This window comes from Ambystoma mexicanum, chromosome 8 (genome assembly GCF_040938575.1).
Source record: "Ambystoma mexicanum isolate Mex_15411 chromosome 8, UKY_AmexF1_1, whole genome shotgun sequence".
NCBI lineage: Eukaryota > Metazoa > Chordata > Amphibia > Caudata > Ambystomatidae > Ambystoma > Ambystoma mexicanum.
Genome location: NC_090929.1, coordinates 450,711,067 through 450,734,841, shown reverse-complemented (window position 1 = coordinate 450,734,841; position 23,775 = coordinate 450,711,067). Strand labels below are relative to the sequence as shown.

Genomic DNA, 23,775 nt, shown 5'->3' with positions numbered 1-23,775 from the left:
AACTCATGAATCACCTTCCAGTGTACATAAAAAAATTAAACCAAACTCAACAAGTCATCAAGAGATTTCTGAATAAAAGTTTAAGACAAACTTTCCTAAGGGCACGTTTAAATCTACTGCCCACAAATGAAATTTTGTTTGTGAGAGGGTTAGCCACAACAAACACATGCAGACTATGTAAAGACGCCACTCAGATCGAGTCTGTAAGACATCTACTAATGTCATGCCCCTCTTCCGATCAGACAGGTGTACCTTAGCCCAGTGATATCTGCAAGTGTTTTCCGAGAAGAAACATGGTGGACCCGGCTGATTAGCGGGGAAAAGACATCTTGGACAATTGCAACAGCAAACATTTTACAAACCGCTCTGGCTGAATGCAGCAACCAGAAATTAATCACGTTTGCTTGGAAAACGTCTGTGTCTTAGATACTTGACTATAAGCGGTATAGTTCAGAAGTATTTACATCTTCTTCACTTCAAGTGATTTTATTCTAAAGAGTAAATATCAAAGTCTTGCAAAATCAAATAATTTGATATACACAAGTAAATTAAAAACATTTAGGAACAACATCATTTTGTAAAAACTGATAGTCACCTTTAAATGCACAGTCTCATATGTACTTGTATTTTCCATTGCAGAAACGTACCTGCAAAGTGTTAACAAAGTACTTTGTGATTTTGCTAAGAATTAAAGAGGCTATACATATCTACCAAAAAACAAACAAAAAGTCTCTGCTTGAAATAACACCTCCAGGCAGCATTACATAAAAGGGGTGCATCAACAACTTTTACTCTCTAGAAATAGGCAAATATTCCCAAAGAAAATAGGGTGTAAAAATACTCCCAGCTAAAAAAAATAGGAAAAGACCGTATGCCCCTACTTCTATCCGCACAGCTCCATGGATAGGTTTGGACCACTAATGTGTGTAGTACTACAGGAAGAAACTACCGTTAAAACTGCATGATCATAAGAAATAAACCTGTATTTTTTAATGTCCATGAATAACTAGGTGCAAAGAAATAATTATCAATTTTCTAGTTAAAACAAATTTTTCCTCAGCTATAAAGTACTCTCATTGGTAATTCGAATTAAATGTTTTACTCCACAAAAACCAAAAAAAAAAAAAAATGTACCCCCAACTAACAAATAAGAAATAAAATACCCCCACTTACAAATCCTATCTGGAGCACTGCCTCCAAGTCAATACTTAGTTTGTTGCTTTTAATTTTAAAATATTATATAGATAAAATGAACAAGTTAATATATTAATTAGAACTCTAATATGGAAGACCTGAGTGCATATTAACATCACAAATTAATTTGCTCAATGTCCAAAATAACACATTTGCATTGGCCTCCTCTCAGAAGACAAACATATGAAATTAAAGCATTGGTACAGTTATTACTAATCATACTCCTTTGTGGACTAGTGTAGCTACATAAAATACAAACGCCTATGGTAAACAAATAACCAAACGAGTCTACAAAAGTACAAAACCACCATACATGTTCCAGTCCCATAAAACGATCTTGCACCTTCGTCAGAGAATACAGTGATACATTTAAACAACCCATAAACCAAATTTGAAAAAGTATAAAGGGACGCCGTTGCACCAACTGTTCTATATAACACTTCAGACATAATTACAAGAAAAAAATTAACTTGTGAATAAATATTGCACAATTCCCTAAAATCTTACATTTATTGTACTTGCAGATTTTAAATAATACACCACCACTTCAATACAAGGTTATTGCACATTTTCCATATTCATCGCAGAGATCAACATTACAATTGGCTAAGAAGGAGCTAAAAGTAGCTCCTGGGTATTCAGAATTAGCCAGTGACCAGGAGCCGTCACTAGGGAACAAGAAGCTAGTACATAGCACTCTGCAATTCCAACTTCCGCATAAGATGCAAACATATCATTGTATCCATTATTTAGGATCCCTTATGCTTTATATGTTCAAATGTGTACTTATGTTTATTTATAGACTGTCCCAAACGCACAGAGTTAAATTCACAGAGGTGTGTTTGTTCAACATCAGTTGGCCAGGGGAGCCAAAAGTAGCTCATGGTAACTGTTGGTGCCAAGGTAACCAGGCTCTTATAGGCTACAAGCAGGAGATAAATAGCTCCCAGCTGCCCTCGATTTTGAACCTTGCACTGCACAGTTTGCAAATACTACAGCACCTACACAGCTTAAGCACATTAGGTTATTGCACATTTCGATATTATAACCTGTATGGCACTTCCTCTTTCAATTTTTACCATTTACAAAATTCACTACAATAATTTCCAGAGAGGGCAGTTACCTAATTTTCTCTCTTTGTGTGAGGATTTTCAATACTCCATAATCCAGTATTCTCAGGGGGGAATCAAGTCTTCATATTCCTCTGAAAAACTATGTTTTTCATGCTCCATATTTCCAATATTTTCACAAAATCATGTTCCCACTGAAGACTCACATAATTCCCACTACACAATTCCTCTTTAAATGATTCTTACTATCTGACATTTATTCTCACACAGAGGCAGCTGCTTCTATGTCAATCTCTGGATCTTTGGCGGAAAACGTCATAAATACTAAGTTTAGATACCAGGCATGACATATGTAAAACATACAATGAGGGCCATATCATTATCTCTTAAATGGTAGAATAACTATGGGCAAACAAACTCATCAGGCGCAACACATACCTACATCACCTACAGTAGCTGTGTACAAAATGACTGCATTCTTTGGCATAACGCTGCTGAAAACAGCTTGGATAGGAATGCTATCTCCCGGCAATAATCACTACTACCCAAGTCTTTACTTTCGAAATCACTGGGCACAGGTCTTGGAGAACCACATATGTGGTAAGCCTTCATAGTTGATGGTTGCTCTACTGAAGATGCTTCCTAAACAGAAAGTTACTTTTCACTCAGTTAGGCTGTTGCGCATTATTTGTGTACAGTCTTAACACATTGGGGAAAACAAATTCTCTAGTCAGGCTTGCTGGATTACACCTACAATTAACATTTCATTCTAGGGGGGTCTACTGGGAGTTTGCGTGGAGGGGAAACAGCAAGAGTTTTGGCCACTTTATCAAAACCTTTATTTCATGGTAAATGTACCATGCATCCTATCACACCTGGCCCCCAGCATGGCCAGCAGGTATGGCATTCTGAGGGATGTTTACACTGCCTATACCTCATCCGCCTTGGTGTCCAACGCGTTCACCTTGAACACAGTTTACTCCGTGTTATGACACCCCTGACAGCTGGTTGGTCAATAGTCTGGGATCTGACAGGTTATTTGTATTTTATTACTTGTATTGCGCACAAGACCAGTAGATATAAGGGCGCGTTGCAGAAGAAGACTTACAGCTTAGTTACACAGCATCATAATGTTATCTATTTACACAACACATCAAAGTTAGAATGACATGGTATCGTACAATTACCACTCGCCTACACAGTAGACAGGATAGTATGCTTATATACAAGTTAAAAACACGTTATACAGTATCAGAGTCATATATTACAGTTTAGATAGTGCATCACTATTGAAGAATGGTTCATAGATCGCAATGGTTAGTCGGGAGGGGAGTGGTGTCAGTCATTATTGGTCAGCTTTTGAGCCATGTAATGAAATTCTGCCGGAATTTCAAATAAGTTTGATCCATGCGCAGAAGCGGGGGTAGAGAGTTCCAGAGTGATGCTGCTTTAACCTGGAAACATTGTCCCCCTACTCTGGACAACTTGAATCTCGGTATAAACAGACTATTTGAACTGGATGATCTGGTGTACTTAGTAGGGATAGTTTTGATGAATATGTCTACAAGGTAACATGGTGCTGCATTGTTTAAACATTTAAATGTGAGTGAGACAACTTTAAGTTGGATTTTGTCATAAGTAGAGAGCCAGTTATTTAATTTGCTAACTTCCGATATGTGCTCTCTACTAGAAATACCAAGCTCTCAAGGCGTTATTCTGGAGGACCTGGATTCTTTTGATGGTGGCCTTGTTGGCTCCAATGTATAATGCATTACAATAGTCCAACTTTGACAGAACAAGTGCTCTTGCCAAGGTAATACAACTGTTGTTGGAGAGGAAGGGTTTACCTGCTCTAATTAATTTGCAGCTGTATGCGATGGAAGATGCCAACGAATTGACCTATTTATTAAAAGTAAGGGTAGTGTCCAAGTATACACCCAAGGTCTTCACCTCATTGGCAGATGTGATAATGTGGTCAATCTTAAAGGAGGAGTAACTGGGTCCAAGTTTTTTTAAGAGTAGAGGGGGTGCCCAAGATGATAATCTCCGTCTTGTCATCATTCAGGCATAGTCCATGGGTGGCCATCCATGCCTGGATGTTGAGTTACACACTGTTCACCAAGGCCAAATCCTTTTCATAATCACCTGAAAGAGGTAGGAGAATCTGGCTATCATCTGCATAATTAGTGTAGGTGATACCAAGATGGTCCAGACCATCTAAAAGGGGCTTCGTGAAAATGTTGTATAATGTAGGAGAGAGACACGAGCCCTGGGGGACTGCGCAGGTAATGGGGAATAGGGTCTGCTGAAGTTGTGGGGGAGAAGAATCCCATAGTCCTATTATTAAGAAAGGATTGAATCCATAGCACAGCTTCATTAGAGAAGTAGGCAGCCGTGACTAGGTGGTTACAAAGGACCTTATGATCCACCATGCCAAATGCCGCTGACAAATCCAATACGAGAAGTAAGGCTGATTTACCCATGACTCTAATCTCATCGATTTGGGCCTTACAGTTGATTAAAGGTGTTTCCGTTCCGTGCTGAGGGCGAAAGCCGGACTGGCGTGCTCCTAGCAGGTGATGAGATTCCAGATGGGACTGTATTTGTGTGTAAGCCATTTTGTCTATGATTTTTAGGAGAAATGGCACTGTAGTAATTGGACAGCAATTAGTGGCTATGGCAGGGTCAAGCATGTGTTTTTTGAGTAGGGGTAGTACCCAAGATTCTTTAAGGTTACTTGGTGTGGTGCCCGTGGAGAATATGCGAATACATAACAGACAAAGAAGCTTCCATTCCTCAAGGGTTTGCTGGCGTGCACACAAGTCAATCCTGCAACCAACTACTAACACATTTCAGTAAGTCTTAAGTACTAGAAACTGCACTCACAGATTGTATGTTCTCTCTCAGGTGCATTTTGTGCCAGCCCTTCCCCGTCTCCCCTCCAGCAATCACCAGTACACTAAAGGCTAGCTACATCCCATCCTTCCATCACCTCTCTTACCTAAACACATCTTTCATGTAGCTTTAACTATGCAACCCCTTCTTTCTTCCTTTCGTCAGACTGCGGAAAAGTTGAAAACTAACTGAAGGTTTGGATATCCTTGGCGGGGCAAAAAAGCACCACTTTCTAGACAAGCATCGCCTTTCTTAAAGTCACTAGGGGGTTGACTGACCAAGTATAGAAAAAAAGTTCACAACATATAATGGACAAGTTATGGTTTGCATCGTGTGTGGAAGTTAGATTTACTATCTGCTATATAGTAGCACTTTGTTCCCCAGAGGTAGCTCAAGCTTCCTGGGTGGTGCCCAATAAACAGGGGATGCTTTTAACTCGCGCTCCTCAAATCTTTATTGCGTTCGCACTCTAGCTAGAAATATACGGTAAAAAAGAAAAGAGGTGTGTTCCGGAGGACGTGGCTTGGAGCGCCATCGATGTGGCTGTTCCCTTGAGGCTCGCCGTATGAAGCCCGCCGCAACTTGGTCATTAATGCGGTCCCAAGCACCTGTGCCGGAGCCCAACTGATCCCTAGGGCGTCGGAACACCTGGGGCACATATGGGCCAAAGTGGGGAGCGTAACGCTCTCCAGAAGCGAAGTTACCCGCCTCGGTCCTCCGGGCCGACTCCAGCGCCGGATCATCCAAAATGGCGGCCGCGCCTTTCCCCCGGTTCTGGAGGTGTGGGTGAAGACGCCTGAAACCGCCCCCAGCAGCGACTCGGCCCGCCGGGGCTCCTGAATCCGGAGTGGAGGGACCGTGCAGCTGGCCCCCTGGCTCTCCCCACCGTGGGACACAGCCCCTCGCTTCCGGCGCAGACTACGGCACGGACGGTGCCTGCCAAGTAGGGGCTGCTGGGGGATGAGGCTTGGGTTGGGGCCCGCCTCACATCTCTCCTGGGCTTCTTCATAGGAGCCTGCAACCATCTCCTAATGTAGGGGCTGCCCTCTTCCCCCCCCACCCCCCGGAGGCCCCCGGAACACGCTCCAGTCTCCGCTCCTCGCTCTGTGATCCACTCCGGAAGGTGTCTCAACTGTCCTGGACCCCCTACGCTGCACTTGTGGGGTGCCCCGGCCCATGCTATCGCCAGACGCCTCCTCCCTGGCCTGGGACTTGGAGGCCCCTTCCCACGATCTTCTCCAGCTGTGGACTTAAGGCCGGGCTCCCTTACGCAGGGCGGTCCCTGCCTGGCCGTCATGGGGCCTACTCATCCCACGGTCTTGAGCCTTCAGCCTCTCATGCCGCTTCCGGGGGGGGTAGCTGCACCTACTAAGCAATAACACCACCCTCCTGCTCACGGCCCAGGGCACAGCTGAGCTGACCCCCATACTGGGGCACCGTGTCCTAGCCAGTCCCATCTCCAAATAGGGAATTACCCCCAGCCTCAGAACATCTCCAGAAGCGACAGCTCACTTCCTGGGGCACCCCGGCCCACTGCTTTTTTCACACAACTTCTTCAGGCCAGATCCAAGTGGGTGTTAGGCAATCTGTTCGCCTCCCCCCCCCCCCCCCTCTTTCTCCAGGAGCGACAAATCAAGTACAGATGGCTCTTCCCCACAGCACTGCAATTCTCCTTCAATGGCTCTCTGGAAAATTTCCCACTTGGAAGATGCCGCTAAGATCATGCACCAGGCCTCCCCCAAAGGAGCCACCTCGCTGAGCCCAGATGCTTCGGAAAGCCCTAGGTCAGCCCCTCCTCCCCCTCAGCCCAGGCGATCTTCATGGACCAGGGCCTCCCGAAACAACAGGAGGAGGTAATTAGAGCTTGAGCTACCTCAAATATCCACCACCGCTTCATCTGCCCAGGCGCCCATCACCCTCATGGCCAACCTAAAAACATCGGCTTCGGACCTACACAGATCTACGATCCCCCAGTGCGGCGGGCTTCATCCACGGTTTATGCCCGTTCCAAGGTCGGTTCTATCTTAAAGTCCTTGGATACACATGTTATTCCTTCAGTCTCATTTGGCCCTGTTGGCCAGGGGTGGGGCTACACCCGCAATGTTACCCACCCCGCCAGTTAAAAAGTTGGCCTCCCATTGGGGGCCTTTGTTAAAACAGCAAGTGCAACACAGGTCGCTTCCAACTCACCCCTTTGATGGCAACTAATGGACAGCCTGGCATCTCCCCCACACCCCCTCCCCAAGCAGGGAGTACCCGGATCCCCGACCCTGGAGCGTCAGACGCTGAGATGCCTCTCATGGAACGTTAATGGGCTTAACTCCCCCACTAAGCATAAATCAATCCTTCAGAAACTACAAGATGAGGAGGCCGGGGTGGCGCTACTCCAGGAAACTCATCTTCTCCCGGCTGACTTTGGTCGTCTTCGATCCAGCGCCTATCCACACCACTTTTTTGCCTCGAGAGACACCAAGAAGGGAGGCACGGCGATCCTGTTCCGGAAGGACCTACATCCCCAGATTTTGGACTCCATGAAGTGCCCAGAGGGCTGCTTCGTGGCCGTCAAGTGCCTCCTGCTAGGAGACCTCTACACATTTGTATCTGTATATGCACCCAGCTCGGGGCAGACGATCTTTTATGACTCATTGGGCTCCTCCCTCTCGGGCTTTGTAGAAGGCCAAACAATAATAGGAGGGGACTTCAATGGGGTACCAGACCCCACCAGAGACAAATCCCACCCCACCACCCCTGGCGATTTCGCACAGGCCCTCAGCCTCCTGCGCCTCTTCAGAACCCTGGAGGTGGTGGATACATGGCAGTTGCTTCACCCCACTGAGAAAGACTACTCTTTCGTCCACCGGACACCCTCCAGAATTGACCTCCTCCTGTCCTCCCCTCAAACTCTCGCTTTCACCAATGAGGTATCCACAGGCCCACGGATTTTAATCGGACCATGCGCTGATAGTACTGGAACGCATCCAGAGCCCCAACGATAACGCCCCGCGCAGATGGACACTGTACGACCCGATCCTCAACGACATGTCAATCAGGGACAAAATTGCTACCACCATCAGTAACTTCTTTGAGGAGAACCCAGTCTCAGATACCTCCCCTGCTAACAACTGGGATGCGATGAAAGCTGTGGTTCGGGGAGCTCTGATAGCCCAAGGGGTCGCATTCCACCGAGACCGGAGACACACCCGGCAAGCCTTGGAGGAAGACCTGCGGTCAGCTGAGGTAGCCCAAAAGATAAGCGGCTGGTCCCCCAGATCTCAACGAGCTCTCTGATCAGCCCGAAAGAAATTGGAGGCCCACTACGCTGAGCATACTGCGCAGCTATTGGCTAAGACCAGACAATTCTATTACGCCAAAAACAACAAGGCTAACAAGCTTCTGGTGGCCAAGCTGGCCAAAACGAGACGCACCAACACCATTGCAGGGCTCCGAGACCCACAGGGGGTGACTCACTACTCAGAGCTGATGAAACTACAATTAGCTACGGACCACCTAACCCAGGTCATGACGGCACCTCCACGTGATCGATCCAAACAAAAAGCATACCTGCGAAAGGCCGCCCTGCCACACCTCCCCGACTCCACGCGAGAGCAGCTGGAGGCTCCGATAACCGACAACGAGGCAATCAAGGCTCTCAAATTGCAGGCCCCGGGCCCAGATGGGTAATCTCCCAGGTTTTATAAAATATTCAGACCCCAATTCATCCCCCACTTGGTATCTCTTTCCAACTCATTTAAGGGGTCGGGTTCTGTCACCCCCTCAATGCAAGAGTCTATAATGGTCCTCCTCTCTAAGCCAGGGAAGGACCAGAGAGATCCAGCCTCGTACAGACCCATCGCCCTATTGAATATTGATGCCAACCTGTACTCTAAAATCTTGGCTACTCGGCTGTCACTCATTCTCCCAGACATTATCCACCCCGGCCAAACGGGCTTCATTCTCCACTGATCTGCGGGGGACAATATCCGGCGGACCCTGAACCCGATAGACATTTCCCACCGTAACTCCCAGGGTCTCGCCCTAATGGCCCTGGATGCGACCAAAGCCTTTCGACAGAGTTGACTGGTCATTCATGGAATGCACCCTATAAGCTTTTGGTTTCGGCCCGACGTTCCGGTCCATGGTCCTAGCCAACTATAAGGCCCCCAAAACCATCCTGAGGATCAATGGCGCCCTCTCAGCCCCGATCTCCATGTCCTGCGGGACAAGACAAGGCTGTCCGCTATCTCCCCTTCTCTTCGCCCTCACAATGGAGCCCTTTGCCCAGAGGATCAGGCAGAATGAACTTATCAAAGGCCCGCAGGTGGGCCCATCGCAACATAAAATCGCCCTATACGCGGACGAGGTTCTGTTAACACTCTCAGAAGCTAGCACCTCAGCGAAGCATGCCCTAGCCGAAATAAAGAACTTTGGGGAGGTCACCGGCTTCACTGTCACTTTGCCAAATCAGTGGCCCCGAGAGTCGGCCTCCGACCGGAGGAGAGGGAGGCGCTGACTAGACTGTGCCCAATTAAGTGGCGGGATGAGTCCATACCTTATCTGGGAGTTCACATTCCAGCGAACCCGACGGACACCTACCAGGCGAATTTCCCCAGATTATTTTGTGAACTAGAGGGAGACCTGAAGCACTGGACCACGCAAGAAATCTCATTGATGGGCCGGATCACAGCCACCAAAATGAACTTGCTCCCGAGATTGCTCTACGCCTGCTCCTCCCTTTCCGTCCCCATTCCGACTCCGGCCCTTCAAGACCTACAGAGGAAAATGTCAAAGTTTATATGGAGGAGCAAGAAGGCCAGGATCCCCCACATAACCCCGATTGGTAATGCCAGGCTAGGAGGCCTGGGGGTCCCCGATCTACAGGCCTATAGGGCAGCGGCGCAGTTAGCACACATCCACGCCTGGCAAACAAGCACAGCTCGCCCCAGATGGGTGGAACTAGAACAAGCTCAACTTCCGCTCCCCCTCCGGGTCCTCCCACACATCCAGCCTCCCCTCAGGGAACGCTGGAAGAATATTCTGCGGACGACGAGACATACCCTAAGCTCCTGGGACTGGGCCTCGAGACGGATGGGAATGCCGAGAAGCCAAAGCCCGCTCTCACCGATCTTTCATAATCCAAATTTCTCTCCGGGGGCCCCATCCCCGTAACTTCCAAAATTGGATAGATGGGGGCCTCGAAACCCTGGAACAGCTATATTTTGGGAATAAACCCCGTACCTTTGAACAATGCAAAGAGGTGTTCCGGCTCCAGGAAGGGGATAGATTTACAAACTGCCAGCTCCGCCACTGGTGCTCCTATCCTCAGACCCTCCAGGCGGCCACACACCCCCCCCCCCCGACGTCCCTTGAGCTAACCCTCAGAGACTTACCAGCCAGAGGCAGGACCTCGACCATATACAGACGCTTCATGGGGGACTTTCAGGTGACAAAGACCCGATACATGGCCCAGTGGTAGGCGGACCTAGGTCACCCGATTGACGACCAAACGTGGGTAGATATATGGACCCGCACCCACTCTTCTTCCTTTCCTCCTGTGTCACCAATAAGGAATGTGCCTACAAACTCACCCTGCAACGGTACTACCCCCTACTCAGACTTCACCACATGAATCCACAAGTGGATCCCTCCTGCTGGAGGGGCTGCGCTCAGCCGGGCTCTTTCTTTCACATGTGGTGGGCCTGCCCCAAGATTCAGCAATTTTGGACCAGGTGTCTCTCGACCATCGAGCAAATTACCGGGACCACCCTCCCACTGAACTCTGAAACGGTCCTGCTAGGGGTCCCGGTCCCCGGGATATACTCCCGCTCTGGAAACAGGGCAAAGCTTCTAACGCAATGCCTCCTAGCGGGCAAGACGGTGCTGGCCCAATTCTGGAAGTCCCCAGACGGTCCCTGCATGGCCCACTGGTGGGGGAAACTCTGGGACATTTTGATCGCAGAGAAGGTCACTGCAGCGAGAGCAGGGGCCCTGCACTGCTTCCAGAACATTTGGGCCCCAGTACTGGACTATGATCAACGATTCCCCGCATTGACATTCAAACCGATCAACACCCGATGGGCTTTGAGTGATCGAGGGGACACACACCAGGCTGGGGTGGTGAGCTGAGGCCATGGCCCAGGGAAGCTGCAATATAGGGAGGGGGGATACAGATTTGTAGACCTGCTACCCTGCTATTGATATGTAATGTATCCATGCAATGTTGCCTGTAACCTGTCCTGCTATAAATAAATATGTTAAAAAAATAATCAAACAAAAAAAAATAAAAATAAAACAAAAACAAAAAGGTGCGTCCCTTTACCCTCCTCCCCTTCTGTAATATACTTTCCAGCAGATTACTGCCATTTGATATGTTCTAGGCCTACTAAAGAAAAATGCAGCCTCTCAGATTTGGCATACAGATGTAAAACTATCTAATTTGCCCATTCATCCCAATATTTCTCTTGTTTCAACAATGGCACATTAGCCAGAAGGAAAGACAAGCCCATGACTGCTAACCTGCCTTGTGTCCTTTACGAAGCCTACCCATCGTGTACGGCTGCTTGTGATTTTAAAGCAATAAATATTTTTGGAATATCATATTCCAAAATAATTGTCTGTCCCAGGTGTACAGTTGTGTTATAGTAGGATTGCTCGTCTAGAATGGTCACTGGAAGATCTTAAATGGCCCATTTCTAGATTATCTTATTCTAAATCAGCTGGCCCTGATGGGCTTCCGCCTTGCCTTTAGAAAGCGGATCCTGAGTTTTGGGCGGGAATTTTGAAAACCAAAATTTGATGCTATTATTAACACCGGCTCTATCCCCCCCCCCCCTTGGACTACCGCGAATATTGTTCCAATATTCAAAAAAGGCGACCCTGCCCTACCACAGAATTACAAGCCAATCTCTTTGATTGATACCGATGCAAAATTGTTTGCAATTCTCCTGCTATACGACCTGGACAAATTTATCGAGGCAAATAACCTCTATTCAAAATACCAAACAGGCTTTAGGAAAGGCATTAGTACTCCCTTGAATGCTGCTTTCATGGCTCATATGATAGAGGGTATAAGAGGAAACAATTCTTGCTCAGTTTATGTGGCCATGATCGACATGTCATCAGCATTCGACAATGTATTTTTTTTGTATTTTGTATTTATTTGTAATGCGCACCTAACCCGAAGGTAGCCAGGCGCAAAGGCAGCAAGAGGGTTGCAAAGCTTCGTTACATACGTGTGGCGAGGTCCAGCTAGGGTTACATTGCCGGAAATATCACGCCAAGTAGGAGGGTAGAACATGTACATTAAAGGCAGTACTATAAACATATTTACAATTAATGCGTAGGGGACGAACATAACATGTGCATTAGGGCAATACTATGAACAAGTTTACATTCAGTGAGGCGCCACATGGTAGTGGCACATCTGGGTCTCTAAGAGTCATTGTAAGTCGAGAGATTTGAGCCAGTGGATGGTCCTAGCTCTGAACTGGTGGTAGGGTAGGTCCTCCCTGCACGACGGAGGGAGGGAGTTCCAGTATTGTGCTGCTTTTACTGGAAAGCTGTTTCCTCCAGATGTAGTACGTTTAAACCTGGGCACCAGAAGAAGGTTGGAATCGGCCGTTCTCGCGGGGCGGGAGAGGGTGGGTCTGGTAAATCTGGCAATGAGGTATTGGGGGGCTGCTTGGTGGAGGCATTTATGAATCAAAGACACTGATTTAAGAAATATCTTGTCCTTGGTGGATAGCCAATTAGCAGTTCTTCTGGAATCTGAGATATGGGCTTTCTTCGGGATGCTAAGGGCCGCTCTGAGGGCATTGTTCTGGAGTATTTGGATTTTGTTAGAGATATATTTGTTGCAGCCTACATATAAGGCATTGCAATAGTCCAACTTGGACAGGATCAGCGCCCTGGCCAAGGTGGTGCAGTTGGTGGGGGAGAGAAAGGGTTTGGCTGCCCTGATAAGTTTGCAAGTGTAAGAGGTGGCGGAAGCCATTGCGTTCACTTGTTTGTTGAAGGTAAGGGTGGAATCTAGATAGAATCTGAGGGTTTTAATCTCCTTAGCTACCATGATTTTGTTGTTGTCAATTATGAATGAGGAGTATTTGTGGCCTAGTTTGTTAAGGTGGTGTGTGGAGCCTAGAATGAGAAGTTCCGTCTTGTCATCATTCAGACATAGTCCGTGTGAGGCCATCCATGCCTGGATGATGAGGTACACTTTATTAACGAAGGCCAAATCCTTGTCATAATCCCCCGACAACGGGATGAGGATCTGGGTATCATCGGCGTAGTTAGTGTAGGTGATACCCAGATCGTCTAGATCATCAAAAAGGGGCTTCGTAAAAATGTTATAAAGTGTAGGGGAGAAGCACGATCCTTGCGGTACACCGGACGTGATCAAGATAGGGTCGGCTGCTGCTGTTAATGAGAAGACTCTCATTGTACGGTTATTAAGGAAGGATTGGATCCAGTTAGTTGCATCTTGAGAGAAGTGGGCAGCTATTTGTAGGTGGTTGCACAAGATCTCATGGTCGACCAGATCGAAGGCCGCAGAGAGATCAAGGAGAAGCAATAGTGCTGTCTTCCCCTGGTCTCTCAACTCATCTATCTGTGCCTTGAGGTCTATGAGTGCGGTCTCTGTTCCGTGTTGTGGCCTGAAGCCTGATTGACGGACGCCTAGGAGTTGGAAGTGCTCAAGGTAGTGTTGGATCTGTTGGTATGCTATTTTATCGATGATTTTAAGGAGGAAAGGTATTGTGGTAATAGGGCGGTAGTTGGTGGGGGTGGATGGGTCCAGATTCGGTTTTTTAAGCAGAGGGAGGACCCAGGACTGTTTTAAATTATTAGGTACGGTGCCTGAAGTGAAGGACGCATTTATTAGTTTGGTAATAAATGGTGCGAGATCACGGGCAGCATCCTTAATCAGTTGAGCGGGGCATAAGTCTCCCTGGCAGTTTGAGGGTTTGAGGGTGAGAATAGTATTCTCTACCTCTTTGGTGGATACTTTGTGGAAGTTGAAGGATGGGTTAAGCGCTGGGGGGGGGGTTGAGTCGGGTGAGCCTTTTTGTGGGAGGTGGTTCTCTGTTTGGTGGAGGAGAGTAAAGATTCTTTTTTAGTGCTTATTTTAGTCTTGAGGGATGAGATTTTGTTCGCTAGGGCATTTTGAATGCCTGTGCACCAGTTTTTATCTTTGATACATGAGTCAGGTACGAATCGGGGATTCGATCTCTTTAAGTATTGTGAAAAGCTCTCTAGTGTTAGATTTAGCTTGTGAGGTCCGCGTGCTGAATGACGATTTTTTAGCCAGTATAATTTTTTTTTATATTGGGAGACTAGGCTCCTCAGGTTTTTTTTATTTTTTTCTGAGGGGGAAGCTCGCCAGATTTTCTCACAGCGTCGCTTTACTTGTCCGAGGGCTTTGAGATGAGGCGAGAACCAGGAGTTAATGTGTTTCCGGGGCTTGCTCTTTTTTAGCTTCAAAGGGGCTATAGCGTCGAGGGATGAGAGCATGATTTTATTATAGATATCCACCATAGTGAGTGGATCAGTGTGGTCCGGGATGGCATTCAAGGTTGGTGTGATAAGCTGGATCAGGTTTTCCAGGGTGATTTTTTTTTGTTACGGGATTGGACGGCTGGAGCTATAGTACTGGCTTGTGCTGGGGTTGCCTTTAGGGTAAACGAGATCAAATAGTGGTCTGTCCAGGGCTGTGGGAGTATGGCAGAGACCAGGACTGGGCAGTTGTGCACAGCTAGCCAGTCCAGAGTTCTCCCTTTGATATGGGTAGGTTCGGTAATCTTCTGGGTGAAGCCCAGTTCCTCTAGGGTATTGTTGATTGTACTAGCATTGGCGTCTGCAGGGTCGTTAAAGCCAAGGTTAAAGTCTCCTAGTAGGATGCGTTGTGAGGAGTTTTTGAGATTGTTTGATAAGATGTCTGTGAGGTCTTCTTCGAATGACCCTAAAGGGCCCGGTGGTCGGTAGATAAGGTGAATGGAGATGGATCGAGTGATAGAGAGGGTTAACTTAGCTGTAAGAGATTCACAGGAGCTAGCATTGATAGGAGAATCGATTGTGATAGTAAATTTAGTTTTGGCTATAAATGGCAAGACCTCCACCTCTAGAAGTGGTGCGATCAAGTCTTAATAGCGTGTAATCGTCTGGGACTGCTAGCATAATTGCAGGGCCTGCCGTGGGGTGAAGCCAGGTTTTGGTAACTGCTAAGAAGTCCAGGTCTTCATTATGTAGCAGGTCAGCAATGTCTGATGCGTGGGCTACCATGGAACGTGCATTTATTAATGCGCCCTTAGTCCCTAGATCTGCTAGGTTTAGGGGTGGTGGCATAGCATCGTGCATGCTTTTCTGGTCTCGGATGGGCTCACGGTGGAGTCTACTATTCAGTTGAAGAGGGTGTAGAGATGGATTCCTGGTCACCTTGTTATGGGCTAGTTTAGACAGTGGGTCATAGAGTCTTGCGAGCCTGGCACGTAATCTAAGGTTTCTTGCGAGAACAGGGCAGGGTATGGAGTTCATTTCAGTTAATAAGTGTGGGTTGTGTGCAGGCTCAGGTGCAGATAGGTTGGGTAGCATGATTAGGTATTGGCTTTTCAAGATGTACAATGTTAATCTCAATAACACTGTATAAAGCGTGTGGAGATACATTGTAATGTTGGGCAGGGTAGACTGGTGCAATGTATTAATGTCTGGTAGCGTGGGTCTAGTCTATTGGGGCACCTAAAGTCGATTCGCGCAGTCCAGGCATGAAGGCAAGGTCACTAACATAGTGCGAGGGCAATGAATCACTTGGATTCAGTTTTTAACAGTCACGGCACGAGTGCAACGGTTGCTTACTGCAGTTTGAAGGCAAAGGGTCATCTAGAATCGTTTTTAACAATCAGGGCACTAGAGCGTGGGACACCCTAGCAGGGTGCATAGGCAGGGGGTCACCTAAATTCAATTAGCAAACAGGTATAAAGCATGGTTCACTATAAGGGTGTGAGGCAAAGGTCATCTAGATTCGATTTAGACAATCAAGGCACAAGAACCTAGGCCTCTAGGGTGCATAGGCAATGGGAAACCTAGATACAAATTTTTAGCAATCAGGCACAAAGCATAGGTCACTAGCAGGGTGCGAAGGCAAAGGGACATCTAGAATCGGTTTAGACAATCAGATACAAAAGCATTTTGACAATCAAGGCACATGGGCATAGGTCTCTGGCATGGTGCAAAAGCAGTGGGGCACCTAAATTCAATTTAGCCATCTAAGTATAAAGCATGGGTCGCTTAGTAAGGTATAAAGGCAGAGGAACAACTAGATTCGATTTTAACAATCGGGACAGAGAGGCATTGGTCACACTAGTGAGGTGCATAGGTGATGGGTCACTTAAATTCAATATATAGCCATCAAGCACCCAAGCATAGGACGCTAGCAAGGTGCAGTGGCAGTGGGTCCTAAAATCGGGTTTAACAATCGGGACACAGAGGCATAGATCGCTAGCAGGTGCAGAGGTAATCAATACTGGTCACAGCTTTACTGAGTGCAGTTTTGTGCACCAAGTATGTATAAACAAGTCAATGTTAAACATAGGAGTGCTAGATACAGTTGCAGGGAATATGAGAGCATTGCAACAGCATTACATAGGCAACAGTCAATGGAGGCGTGTTCAAAGGGATGCAGATCTCCAAGATGCAGTTACTGTACAGCTCACGCAGTAGACAAGGTTTCAAATATAAGGGAATACATAAGAGCAAAAAGGCATAGGCCGTGTAGAGGGAGTGGTGGCAAAGTGGCATTAGGCTCAAAGACAAGTTAGACCCTGGAGGTGATGGTAGGGGGGCTCTGAATGAATGTTAGGGTGGGGAGGGTAGAGGACAGAGGGGCGATATTCAGGAGTGGGCAAAGTAGAGCACGCAGGTTAGGAGAAAATGGCACCTGTTTCTGTACAAACGTGCAGTAAGGTACAGTTGACCCCTTGTGTTAGGGCAGCGGCTGGGCTGTGGGGGGGGTTTACCTTGTATAAGATGGGCCAGGGGACTGGCACACGGTCCTCACGGCTCCAAACAGGCTCGAAACAGGAGTCAGCCTTGCCTCGGTGGGCCTTGGGACGAGTGGGCCGGCTTCGCCTGCCGGCGCCCAATGGCTGAGGAGATAGGCCAGTAGGCCAATCAGAAGGCTGATCAAGTGGACTGGGCAGCAGGCGTCGGGTGGGCGGCCATCTTCAAGAGGAAGGGTACCTCATGTACCTTAATGGCGGCGAGGTTTAGAATCAATGTTTCAGGGCGAAGAATGTGCAGATAAAGCACATTGCGTTTCGAAGCGAAGCGCCTGTAGTAAAAACAGGGCTAAGTTGGAAATGTTGACGACGATGCGCGGATGACTTTGGCGCTTACCAGGAGGCATGTAAAATGCAGTAAGGCATGTTGGAGTCCTCCATGGGTCCTCTGCTCCGGCAGGGAAGTCGCCTGGAGCTCCTGCTCCTTCGGTATGTGGTACGTAACCTGCTGTGGAATAAAATGAGGGCCATGGGAATACCTACAGCGTTACTATATTGGTTCATTAAATTCCACACTAATACCTCGTACAAAATTAAAATCTCACCTGATGGCAGAACTACAGAGCCAATTAAAACATCCATTGGGCTTAAGCAAGGCTGCAACCTTGCGGCGACATTCTTTAATTTATATCTTACAGATCTTGACAAGGAATGGGATCATAGTATTCTGTTTTCTGTTAAAATTGGTTCCCTGCGTATGAAATGGATTGCATTCGCAGATGATCTTGTTTTTGATCCTACTCCGGCTGGGTTGCAAACAAAGCTCCAACTTTTTGAGAACTTTGCAGTCGCACACAATTTGACACCAAATCCCGCAAAAACGGCTATTATGAAATTTGGCACAAAACAAAATAGCAAGGGATATCATGGGAGATTATGAAAACTCAAATTCCAATTGTTTCAAGAGTAATTTATTTGGGATACAATCTCACTACTCAAAATTCAATCAAAACTGTATTAGAAATAAGACACGTCCTTTATTGTCCCAGCTAAAATGGATTTACACAAAATACTGTAAATTCTCATTAACACTGATTGACTTTTTGACGTTAAAAATTCAAAGCGTCATTTTATACACCCTCAATATGTGCCTATGCGACTTGAGTGCAACTGTAGATTCTATACAGGGGTCATTGATTAAATCTGCCATGCATTTACCAATGTCTGTACCAAATGCAGTGATTCGCCATGGTTTTGGGCTTGTAGCATTATCTGGACGCTGGAAATGGCGGCTATTATGCAGTTATGTAAAAATTCATTATCCTCCAAAAAATTTGCTATATGTAGACTTGAAAGGTATGTTAGATTCGTCTAATTTGGCTTCCTTCAATCAATTCCACCATAAAATGCAACAATTGCTGAAGTCTTTATGTATTACTAACGAAGATGTCCATCGGCGTCCAGCTTATGCTAAAAAGAAGCTATTTGAAAAGGATTGGCGGCTAACAATAGAAAGAATATCTTCATACAAACTGTATAAAGGATATAGCATGTTTGTTAAACAACGTATTCCAAGATTTGACCATGTTCTGTTGTTTCCATGTAACCATACTAGAAAAGAGTACATATGGTACAGAATGAACCTATATCATACCAGGGAAAGAACAGCTTATTGGGGTACCAAAGATGAAAATAATCAAATCAAATGTTGTTTCCCATCTTGCAATGAACCCATTGAAACTATGAAACATCTTATTTTGGAATGTCCACACTTCAATTCAATGCGAAGCAATCGATTGATGAAATTTGTAAACATCGATTTTGAGGACTGTTTGCAATCGTTATGGGTGCGAATGATGCAAGGTACGCATAAGCCCCTGGTTTTTGAATTGGTCAGTCTGTGCAAGTACATAGAAAAAGAGCTTTTCAATTTTAAAAAACTAGAGGATACCAATCATTAGATGTGATGTCCTGTTTTTTTTTTAAGCTGTGCTATAAAAAGTAATATTTTTCTGTAAATCACTTTTGTAAAGGTTCTACATTTTGTACTTGAACCATGAACAAATAAAAAAAATAAAAAAAACAATAAAGGCCAAATTCACAAAGATTTGCACAAAACTAAAATCATAAAATGCCAGTGATGATCTCCAATTTGCCCATGTTAGACTATACTAGAAGCACAAAACTGGAGGAAAAAATCTGAAGATGCTTGACGCTTTTCTGCGATGCTTGTGTGCAAATAATCCAGATTTGCTTTATTTTTGGGCTTTGTGAATTAAGTCTGAAATAGCAGGTCCAAATCTGGCATAACATAATCGAATGAATATACTACAAATCTTTGCGACTCAGGCCCTAAATAGACAACTGCGCACTTGGATGCACTAGCATTAGTTACCTTCAGAGCACTCTTTCGACTTTATGTGAAGTGCAATTTTGCTACAATTCTTATTTCACCCGACTTCAATCTTGTATGCTTTCCACACAAAGAAAACACCCCATTTCCCCAAAAGCAATTAGAAAGCAAACCCCAAAAGTCGGGACTCTTCTTATTCCGAAGGGTCTACTAACAGGAGCGGAAAGGATTGTGCACTAAACCTGCAATCTACTTACTACTGCCCAAGAAGAGAGCCGACAGCTAAGCGGCAGCATAAATCTGGGAGGTTGCAACCCCAAAGGAAACATCAACACGGACGTGTGCGCCTGCTATCAAATCACCGATTAACCAAACTCTCCCCAGGGCTTTAACCCTGAAAGGTCCCAGGAAAGAAGGACACCTATGTGGTACCACGAGATCATTCTGGGCAGGACAACAACCACAAAAGGGCAAGCCTGGTTTCTCAAGCATCCAGCAGAGAAAGAATGTAATCAATAAAAGCACTGCAAAATGCTCGTCTTCCTGCTGCATTAGCTTTCACCATTTTATCAGCAGCAAACCGGGTGGGGGCTTACTTTCCCTTTTTCCCTTTGGTGCTCGCTTTTTCGCAACAAAGTGCTGATTAAACCTCCTCCCCCCACACCTAAATGAAAATAAAAACAGACCCGTTGTGCTGTGCGGTATGAACAGGGATGGGGAAACAATGAAGCGCCCGACCGGGTATCGTATGACCCTTGTATGGCCCCCTCTGCACATACCTGCGGGGATGGGGGGGGGCAAAAGCTCCCAAGAACAGCCTTTACTGTCAAGCTACAGCACAAGGGAAGCCGGGAACAGATAATGTCCGGGAAAGCAGAGATGAGGAAAAACGGCAGCCATTCCCCTCCCCCATCATCCCTGCAGCCTGAAGGAGCCTTGTGTACACAAAACCAGAAAAGGCTTCTCTTTACAAATCAAAACTGGCCCAGGGGCCCCACTGTCCAATACAGAACAAAACATTCGTTTTAATGCAGACGATTAGGGCCCGGAGACAGACCCACAATCATATTCCACCTTCAAAAAGTTATTCAATTCTTTTTCTACGAGATGAAAACTAATGCTCATTTGTAGAGTCTGTGTGCTTTGTGTTGTAATGCATATTGTTTTCATCGTCCCTGCGGGACTGGCTCTAAATAAGGGGTACATCATTGGGCCTGTGGTCCCAATACCAGGAGACATCATCAGGCATATGCTTGGCGCAAATCATAGGATCCTACGAGAAAATAAGGTTACGATGAAATGCAAGATATTCATCACAGGAAACGCGAAACTTTTCTATCCAGACCGGGCCTACGTGAGATATGCAAGAATCAACCAATATGTATGTACAAACATTAAACAGACTCGAAGCCACAGAAAGCAGGGTTTTCATGGACCCCCCCCCTCATTGGTACGGTTGTTAATCTGCTGAACAAAAGAACCTCAAACAAGAAATGCATAAGTATATGTTATACTGTGTTCTGCATCCGACCCAGATTTTGTATTTTTGTGCTGCACACCACAGTCTCTTTGAAGAAAAACAGGGTGTCACTGTACGGAATAGCTGAACAATGGAAATTAGTTTGAAGTTCAAAAGATTGGACTGAGAACAAATAGGTCTGCGGTGTGCAGCAGTCTGTTGGGCGACACAGGTGGGGTGGCCGGGTTGCACGTACTGTGACGAAGAAGAGTACAATTTTAAATAATGAAAATTACGTAAACAATCTGTGCATTTCAAAGCTCCGATGGAGGATCTGGTTTGGCTGCCACATCAATCTGGGTAGCAATTGGCCACATGTGCAGTTTTAACGCTGGCTATGCTAGAACTACGAATGAGAGAGGATAAAAGGTTTCTCATGTTAACTATCAAATTAAGTAAGAATTTTGGCAATCTATGCCTTCCTCTCAAAGTGCTCTCAGAAAGATGGATATAGAGTAGTTTTGGCTACTACCACTACTCCAATGCGTTCTGTAAGGAAGATACATTTTGTATAACTGTACCTTAAGAGTCGTAAAGGGGCGGGAGTAGTTTGTATGAAAGATGGTTTCAGTGCACGTGTACTCCTCATTCAACAGTACTGTCAAGGGAATTAATGGGGTGCAATCTTCTACAATCAAGGTGCTTCAAGGAGGAAGGGGTTCATATGTGTTATGTTATAGAATATTTATGCTATGCACTATAACCAGCTGAGTGGTGCCCTGCCAGATCTGAAAAACAAGAGGGGTGTGAGGGTAAATTAATAGGATTGGGCAGGAAAAAAGTGATAGAGCTGTGATGTGCAGTAGGCCACTTCAGTTCGGTTTACACCGTTCGCTGAGCATAGGTATGAATTTTAGGTTGGTAGTTATCATGTGCTGTTGTGCAAGACTATTTGTGGCTTGTTTCGGTATTGCGGTGTGCAGCTACCTCCCTCAATAACCATGAGAAGGCTGGGGAAATTTCAGAGCTACGTGCCTCCTCCAAGAAAGTACTTGTAAACTAGGCTTTTGTGCAGCTATGTTAAACTCTGCCATGTGTTTGACCAGAAGGACACGTGCATGTCTGCCATGACTCCTAGTTAAAGGGCTTCTGAACATCAAGTGCATATAGGTGAACGGTGTTAGTGCAGCTACGCCGATTACTGTTTATAGGAAATAACGTACAACTCACGTCTCCCTCCACCAAGAGTCGACCAATGCGTGGATTTAGTTTAACGCTAGCAACCACCACATCGTTTCTTGAAGGGTGGGAGTTGCATATCTGAATATATCACCAAAAATGGCAAGGCAATGCCCACCCATACACCACCAAATCTTTGAAACACTGACAAGAATCAGTTTGCCGCGGAACCCAAATCCTTCAGATTTGAAGCTGGCACAGTGACTTACCTTTACTGCGTTTCTAAACCATGAAGGTGGCGCAACGGGAGCCGAGGGCTGTGGACACGAGGTGGTAGTGTCCGGTGGAGAGAGTGCGGGTTGCCCTATGCGCGAAACGAGCCAAGCCAGCTGTGTTGAAGGGATACCAAGACAAGGGAATGGTTAACAGGCTGAGGAAACACTCTGGGTGAGAGGGTCAGAGCATGCGGAGCCGGGAAATGTCACTTACGAATAAGGAATTGCCCCGTCGGGGGACTGTAATGTGTAAAGGAGCAGATAATAAGGATTGCAAAAGAGGGTACCAAAGCATTTGGGAATAGGATTCAAGCGAGGGAACAAGAAGGATTAGCGGGAATTCCCATTATGAAGGAGGGGGTTACATAAGAGTCGGTGGCAGGGTGCTGTAGACGTCAGAGCGAATGAGCTAGAGGCCTCAGTGCATAAAGTAGTAGTAACATTTAGTATGCTCGTGAAGTGACTTTCAAAAGAGTTTTCAATGCATTGATGTAAAAGCCTCACGGAGAACTTGCACGAGAGTACAACTACCATCGATATGGATGACCGTATGCAATACAAAAGGAACACTGCAGACCTCACATAATGAAGGTGTGGGTGGAGATGGGGCAGTGAGATCGATTTCCGTTTCTACGGATAAGGTATGTGTGCACCTGTGTAAAATAGGGTGTCCTTATTAATGGGTATTGAGGGTGCGGGGGTAGACCTCCCTGCCCCAGGTAGGTGACCTGTGCAGGTCCGCCTACACCTGTCAGATAAGGGGGCAGGTCTCTTTGTATGAGAAGTGTCACTCTCCTCAAGGTGGAGCTAGGCTCTGTCAGAGGCGTGGGTGCCCCCGTTATGCTAAATGAACAGGCTCTACCATTGAGGGTGTAGAAGTGGAGGGAAAGGGGGGTTGGTTACTACTGGCAGTGGAGGGAAAGGGGGGTTGGTTACTACTGACAGGGGGGAGGGGTTGATGCAGAGAAGGGGCAGGACGATCGCTGACAAGCTGCTCTCCTCGCTTTCCACGGGCACCACTGAGGGGCGTCAAGTACTGATTGGAACGGGGGAATTATTCCTACCGGAGAAGCTCCGAAGCTAGGTCCGGCTCTATGTGTGAGAAGAGGACAGAGCAACCGCTCCAAGGCCCAACCCACCTCCTAGCATTCCGCACTGCCATTGGCCGTCTCACGTACCGGCCTGAGTAAATTGACCAATCACAAACGTCAATGGAAGATAGAGCGTGGAACAGGCGTGGAAGAGACGTGAGACTGCTGCGGCTCACTCAACGCCACTGAGAAGCGGCAACGCGCAGACACAAAAAAAGGACCAGAAAGCAGCAGGACTAAGCAAGTGACCATATTTAAAGAGCAAGACTCATATG

General features: G+C 46.5%; 1 protein-coding gene across 12 annotated transcripts in view; it reads right to left on the bottom strand.

Annotated features, from left to right (window-relative positions):
- The window catches only part of RERE (arginine-glutamic acid dipeptide repeats), a 2,107,422-nt gene extending 2,083,872 nt beyond the window's left edge, over nt 1-23,550 (bottom strand). For 11 of the 12 annotated variants that reach the window (XM_069610039.1, XM_069610046.1, XM_069610044.1 and 8 more), the window contains exon 1: nt 22,404-23,550. The gene's annotated coding sequence lies outside the window, so the exon portion shown is untranslated. The remainder of the gene's footprint in view (nt 1-22,403) is intronic. The other variant, XM_069610041.1, reaches the window with a different exon arrangement.
- Nucleotides 23,551-23,775: the final 225 nt, after the last annotated feature.